General features: G+C 44.6%; 1 protein-coding gene across 2 annotated transcripts in view; it reads right to left on the bottom strand.

Moving 5' to 3' along the window:
* SLC39A11 (solute carrier family 39, member 11) overlaps positions 1-7,702 on the bottom strand; it is a 374,943-nt gene that overhangs the window by 193,807 nt on the left and 173,434 nt on the right. The gene's annotated exons all lie outside the window — the stretch shown is intronic.

Below are 7,702 nucleotides of genomic sequence, written 5' to 3'. Positions count from 1 at the left end.
TCATCTTAAAAAGGCATTCTTCTTATTTTTAAGAACTCCAAGGATGTGTTTCACTGGGAAAATCTGCTGTCATGGGACCCCTCCAAGTGACTTACTCCGAGAGTAAGTATATGACTTTGAAGACTAAGGTATGCTGATCCAAGCCATGGCATTTTTCCATTGCTTTCTGTGCATCTGAAAGTTCGGCAATGAATAAGGTTGACAGAAGAAGAATCTATGCCTTTGCATTGAGGTGTCAGTAAAGAGCACTGACTGTCCTGTGGATTGCCAAACAAACGAACGAAACGGTCTCGGGGAAAGTGTAACCGGGCTGCTCCTTAGAGGCGATGATGCTGAAACTTCATCTCATACTTGCGGCGTGTTGTCAAGAGGAACCAGACGTTGATAAAAAAACATCATGCTGACAGACAAGTGGTGGTGGGTTCCGAGATCCAGAGGTAGACATTCACCAAGACGGATCAAGCCAGTGATTGTAACAAGGAGCGCGAGCATGGTGGACACACTCAGGATGGGACGGGTCAGGGCAAGGTTCAGAGCCGCTGTTCATACGGTCACTGTGGTTGTAAGTCGACCCCACAGCACCTAACAACAGAAACTTTAGGGGAAAGTACTGAAAGCAAGCACTTAGAAAAAGGCTCCTATATACAAAACTGAATGAATGCAATGCCAAATAATTTTGAGACCTGAGTTATTCATTCCTGGTTTGGAGCAAAAGCTGCAGAAAACAGAAGTGCCCGGGTCCTGTAAGGGTGGAGCTTAAGAGTCAACAGGCAGGCCCTGCATCTCTGAATCATGAACTCTTGATTCCATTACAAGAACGTTAGCAGCAAATTTAAGAGAAATTAAGTTCCCGCCACACTATACCTATGACTCATCCCTAGACCGGGAATTGCAATCCAAAGAGTTTAATCCATATGTCAAAATTTGATTATTCTTCAAGTTAAGGCTTCTGCCTTGCTGTAACAGCTAGTCTGTGCATCTAAAGGCACCCTGCAAGCAGTTATAATAAATTATGTGAAGGGTAAATGAAAATAATAAATTCAGAGCAAATGTACTTAGAACTATTTTTAAAAGTACTGACATCAAACTGCAGTGACTCAGAATCTCTGACATGAAAAAGAAAATAAAAAATTCATACTCGGGAATCTTTTTGAAATATCTTATTCTGTTGTAACTTCATGGCCCCCTGGACATAGAGCAGAGAAGGATGAACACTTGCTTTGGGAAGGCAACCCAAAGGTCGTCGTAACCAGGGAGCACACATTCTCTGCTAAAAAGTCGCATCTTCATCTTCAAAACCAAAATGCACTGCCTCAGTTAAAACCATAACCAAACCAGAACAAATATCAACAGCCAAGGTATGACCCCATTGTGTGGAATTTAAAAGGTGAATGGCCTTTGGCATAAGATCCAACACAGGCCACATCGACCTTTAGATCAGAACTAGATGGGTCTAAAATGATTGACCATTCTGACTAGAGTCTTCATAGATAGCTCCTAAAAGAATCAAAAGCTCTGGTGGCCTAGTGGTAAGAAACTGTGCTGCAATCCGGAAGGCAAAGGGTTCGAACCCACCAGCTCTGTGGGTGAAGGATGGGCAATCCCCTCCTGTGTGATTGCTGTCTCTGAAAACCTGCTAGAAGATCAGCTACTGGTCGTTTCTGACTCAATGGCACACAACAACAACAACAACAATAAAAGAATCAACAGGACTGACTCATAGCTGACCCTCCAGTGGGTTTTCAGAAGCTGTACATCTATCTGATGGGAGGGAACTATCCATCTTTTTCCTGCAAAGAAAATAGAAGAAAAATGTGAAACAGAAATTCAAGGCCCTTAAAAAAGAAAAAAAAAGAGACTTATACTCAAATGACTGTGAATGAGGTCTCCCCAAGACTATTGTCCTGAGATGATCTGCAAAATGCAAAGCGAAACTAACCCCAAACTCACCTGACAGCTAAATAATAAATGTGCTAAATAATAACAAATGTGCTAAAAAAATGAGCGTCAGCTGTAAACATGATGCTCCTTTAAAAATTTACTGATGTCAGGTCAAACAGACAACGATTCCTTTAAAACAAAGGTAAGGCTATCAGAGGTCCAAGAAATGGGGTTAACAGACATGGAACAGCTAGAAGGCAGACGAGGAGAACTATATGCACTGTGAAGAATTTGTGATCAATGTCACCCAGCAATTTGTGAAAATGCTGGAAGGGAGCCCTAACCTGGTGAGTAAACCCTCACTGAAAACACAACAAAATGTGTCTATTTTAAAAATTAGTTTAAAAAAAATATTAATTTTTCATTTTAGTTAGATTGCAAAATGATGTCATTAAGATGAGAGTTAAGAGTGGGGGGGGGGCAGACAACCTTCTTTACACTCAAACACTCCTGGAGTCAAAATCAACTCCTCGTTCTCTCTCCATGGGGTTTAAAAGGGGGTAAATCGCACAGGAGAAGAATACCCATCTGTCTTCCACTGAGAAAGCAGATGCAAGCGGAGAGTCTTAGTCTACAGAGGTCCTCTTGGGATTTCTGAGGCTGTGAAGGACCTCATTTATTTAAACCACCAGGGAGGTTTAGCCCTTGGGACAGCCTATTGACTAAGCCATCAGAGCCCTCTCAACGTCCACTCTAACAGTGAATTTTATGTGAAAATTGCATTTCAATAAAACTATCGCAAAGGAAAAATGTACATGTAAAGTTTCATGTGAGAGGTGAAAGGGAAGAATTCTGAAACAATGTTAGACTCCTTTGTGGCTCTGGAAGAACAGTCAGTAGGGAGCCACTGATCCAAAGATCATGACTCTGATGGTTCAAATCCACCATCGTCTTTCAGGGTCAGGCACACTCACTGATTATTTGTTGAGAAAGTTGTTGCACCAGGGAGGAAATACTGTCATTGCAAGCCCACCCATGCATGCCACTGCCCGAGGCATGCCAGGGAGGGAGGAACAGACAGAAAGCAAGTCCTGCCTCCAAAGAGCTACCATCCAGCATAAGGGTGGAGAGATATCTGGGTAATTTGAAGGCATAACAGAAACACTAGGGCGAGGTTCCCCAGGACACTAATGGAGCCCTAGTGGAGTGGTGGATTAAGTACTGAGCTGCTAATCAAAAGGCCAGATGTTCAAATCCATCATGCATTCCTTGGAAGATAGACATGGCAGCCTGCTTCTGTACAGAAATCCTAAGGGGACTTCTTCATGTTTTCACTCTGTCTACCTGGATTGCTTCACGTTTCTACTCTGTCTACCTGGATTGCTTCACGTTTCTACTCTGCCTACCTGGATTGCTATACAGCCAAATTGCCTTGATTGCTGATAATGTGTTAGAGTGTAGCAAGGTAGATGGACAAGAAGACAGGTCTGGTGGTCCCTTTCTGAACTCTGCAGACCACCAGGGTGCCATCCATAGTCGAATGAGTTGAGAAAGGACAGAGAAGTACTTTATTTGGTTGTATGCCTGGGGTCATTGTGACTCAAAGGTTAACATGATGGCAACTACAAAGTGGCTCTAACTGGAAGCTCCAAGAAGTTTAAAAACAGAAGGGCTGCCTGGATTGTTTGAAAGGATCGAGGTTGTCCAAGCAGAGCGAACAGCACGTCTTACAGGGACATCGTTAAAGATAATGCGGTATGCTTTTTGGAATGGTTAAGTGACTCCAGATGGCTGGACCACCGGTGTGCAGGAAGCAAAAAGAACGCGAAGCTGGAAAGACAGCCAAGGGACAGGAAAGAAAAAGATTGCTGTATCAAGTAAAGGATATTTTACTTTATCCTGTGATTGGTGGGAATTAAGCCCCTGAATAGGAAAAAGAACGTCATTGAGTCTGCATTTTTACAAAGTTCATTCTTAGAATCATGTAAGACCAGATGAGACACAAAGTCCACATTCGTCTCAATACTCTGTATGATCCTGAAAGCTTCCAGAAGATCAATAAAGGCAAACTGGTTATTTCTCGTATGACACATGGGGAATTGGAGACCATCGGCAGAAAGATAGGCGGGCTCCTCCTGTAAAAATGTACAGCCTGGGAACCTGACCAAGGGTCACGCTGTGAGCTGCACCCGGCATGACAGGAGCAAGTGTGTTATCCAGCAAGGACCAGTACTACCGAGAGCTAACCAGTGAACATTTATGTGCTGCTTTCCTCATGTTGGAAATGGAAAAAAAAGACCATCTCCACCTCCACAGTCAATCTGATATGTGGAGTAGAAACGCGCACGCCATCCCCACTCCATGCCATGAAGACGTAAGAGAATCTCACTGTGCCTGTGAGACCCATGAATCCGGAGTGTCTGTCATTCCACCATCATCGTGGTTCGTGCCACCAACACGAACCACATCATGGACACACGGCAAACTGTACATATTGAAAATGGTGTTGGTAGGTGTCGTTGAGCAGGCACCAACTTATAATGACCTTGTTTTTGTCAGAGGGAAGCTCTGGTGGTGAGGTCCACAGACAGCAGCACCAACACCCAGTGACTGTACGTACGGCGGCCCGGAACGTGGCCTGTTCCTGCTCCATCCTCGCAGCCAGCTCTACGCTTTGACCCCACAGTCACAGCCACTGCGTCCGTCCACCCTGCCGAGGGCCTCCCCCTCTCTCACTGATCCTCTACCGGTCATGACGACCTTCTCCAGGGGCTGTTATTCCCTAATAGCACGTCCAGCGTACCTCAGGCAGAGTCTCGCCGTCCTCGCTTCCACAGAACATTCCAGATGTCCTTCTTCCAAGACTCATTTCTTCGTTCTTCTGGCTGTCCCTGGTGTCTTCAATAGTCTGTCAGCAACCTCACTCAAAGCTATTGATTCTTCAATCTTCCTCACTTCTACATGCATGGCAGTCTCCTGAACATACCATGGCTTGGGGCAAGCACACCTTGGCCCTCACGTCTTGTTAACTCTCTATAGTGGTTTTGGTAACAGATCTCTCTAATGCAACACATCATTTGATTCCTTGACTTCTGCGTCTAATGGAAGTTGACTGTGGGACCAAGTAAAATTAAAGCCTTGACCTGGTCTTCTTGTCAGTATTTTTGTTTTCTTTAATGACTATCAATAAGGAAACACATATCAAAGCCAGAATGAGCTGTCCTTACACATCTGTTAAGCCGCAATTACAAAGGCTGGCCAGACTAAGGGCTACAAGAATGTGGAAGAACTGGAATTCTCAAACCCTTCCAAGTGACAACAGGAAATGACAGCACCACTTTGGAGCCAACCAACTGAACAGTCAAATAAAGTGAAATCCACACTTACGATACAATCCAGGCATGCCACTCCGAGATATGCGTCCAAAGGAACTGAAAGCCTAAGTCGGCACATTCACCTGTCTATCTACTGTAGCGTATCTGAAATAGCCTCTACCTGGGAACAACTCAAGTGTCTATCAGCAGGTGGATGGATAAATGCATTCCCTCCTCATACAATGGATTACAACTTGGCAATAAAAAGAAGACATTGTAGACTAGATGTAACAATATCGGTGCATCTCAAAGGGTTTACGGTGAGTGGGGGAAAGGTAGAGAATGAAAGAGTAAATGACCTCTGATTCTATTAAGATCTAGTCCTAGGAAAAGTAAGCTAATTTACAGGGACAGAAAGAAAACCAGCCACTGCCTAGACTAGAGATGGCGTGGCAGGAAGAAGGGATTCTAAACGGGCTTGAAGCAAACGTTAGAGCTAAGACTATATTCCTTATCTTAACTGTGGTGAGGGTTTCACAGTGTCTAGAAATTACTCACTTGAAAGCAAGGATAATGAGATTTTTTTCTTTTCTTTTCTTTTTCCTTTCCTTTTTCCTCCCCTTTCCTTTTCCCTCACCTTTCCTTTTTCCTCTCCTCCCCTCTCCTCCCCACTCCCCTCTCCTCCCCTCTTCTCTCCCCAGCCCACCCCTCTCCTCTCCTCTCGTTTCCTTTCATCATGCTATCAGGAGGGATCAGCCCTGGAAAAGGGCAGCATGCTTGATGGAGAGTCATCAAGAAAAAAAGAAGACCTTCACCAAGCTGGGTCCACAGTGGCTGCTAAAAATGGGCCCAAACATCTCATTGACTTCGAGGATAATACAGGACCACACAAAATTTCTATTATATCCAAAACTCACTCATGGTCTTGGAGTCTGTCTGCCTCACGCTAGCCCTCCAGTGAGTTTCTGAGACTTATCAATCACACCGGAGCAGACTAGACTGCCCAACTTTTTTCAGCAGAACTGCGGCTGGATTGAACCACCAGAGAAGCAAAAAGCCTTGGGTTCACTGTGCTGCTGTCTGTGGACTACACCACCAGAGCTTCCCTCTGATAAAAAACACGGTCATTATAAGTCAGGGCCGGCTCGACGACATCTACCAACAACATTTTCCATATGTGTCCATTATTCCTCAATAAAGCTGTTGAAAGTTTTGCACAATTCTGGGTTAAACAAGATCTTTCCAGGTGGTTTCTATTAATACTATCTCAAACAATGCTACATGTCATTTTTCTAACTTACATGACAACAGGGGCTCTTTTCCTTATTTGTTTCTCTTTCCTATTTTTACTTGTGTCAATGTTTCACGGAGTAGTTAGGCAAATACGACAGAATCTGTGCCTGATTTAGCTTATTTCGAGGTGGCAAACGACAAGACCTGTCCTGAATACTTCTCAGCATAAAAGAGCTCCAAGTTTCACAGAACCCACCCCCAGTATATCTGAAAACACCCCAGCTGCCTAACTGGACACCTGTACTTTGCCCAGCAGGCGGGAGACTTACTTTAGCTCTAGAGTAAACTTATTTTTCCCAGCAGTTTCCATAAAATGGGAAGTCGCTGATGAGAAGCCACGGGTCTGTTTTATCCCCTCAGCTCATGGCATCTGGCAAAGTGATGGTTACCAACGGTGATGACGATTCTTCCTTGGCTCTCGAGTGCTGCCATACCAGAGACACCACAAACGGATGCCTTTGACAAGCAGAAATGTATTCTCTGACAGTTCAGGTGGGTGGAAGACTGAATTCAGGGTACTGGCTCTCAAGAAAGGATTCCTCTCCATCCAGTTCCACAGGAAAGTCTGTGTCTCCTTCAGCATCTACAGGCCCAGCATTCCTTGGAGATGCAGGCTTAGTAGATCAGGAGTAGTGCTGCCTATTCAAAAGGCAGCTGCTCTAAGGGAGAAAAGTGAGCAAACTCGTCCCGAGTATTTTAAAGCCTCTGAAAGCCCACCAGAGCATCAACTGTGAGTCACTTCCAACCTGAGGCACATAAAAACAGCAATCACTTCTCATGCCTTGGACATCCCTGTGTCCCAGAGCTCCTTAGTACAGGGGCCTTAATCCAAAAGGGGTGCTCTGTCCCTCATCGTCCGTGATGTGGTTCTGAGGTTCCCATGTCTGCTCATTTTCTCTTCCTTTTATCTCCTCTAAGACAAAAGGTGTTACAAGCCACACCCCCGAGAACCTCCCCCTTTGACCAGATCAGAGCTATGAGCCAATGAAAGGCGTTGTTTCCCTAATCATCTTGCAGCTGATTGGCTGATCACATCTCAGATCACTCCAACAATACAGAACCATCTCTAATGCGATCTCCCTGAAGCTGACAGCACATAAGATAATGACGTACTGTGAATCACTGCCGAGCCAAGTGGACAAATATTTTTGGGAGAGGGAAAAATTCAGTTCATGATAAATGCTAAATGGTTTAGCCCTCTCCATCCTAGAGAG

This window comes from Elephantulus edwardii, unplaced genomic scaffold (genome assembly GCF_000299155.1).
Source record: "Elephantulus edwardii isolate Elephantulus edwardi_28Jun2011 unplaced genomic scaffold, EleEdw1.0 scaffold00048, whole genome shotgun sequence".
Taxonomy (NCBI): domain Eukaryota; kingdom Metazoa; phylum Chordata; class Mammalia; order Macroscelidea; family Macroscelididae; genus Elephantulus; species Elephantulus edwardii.
Note: the sequence above shows the minus strand (reverse complement) of the source record. Positions and strands in the feature narration are given on the sequence as shown.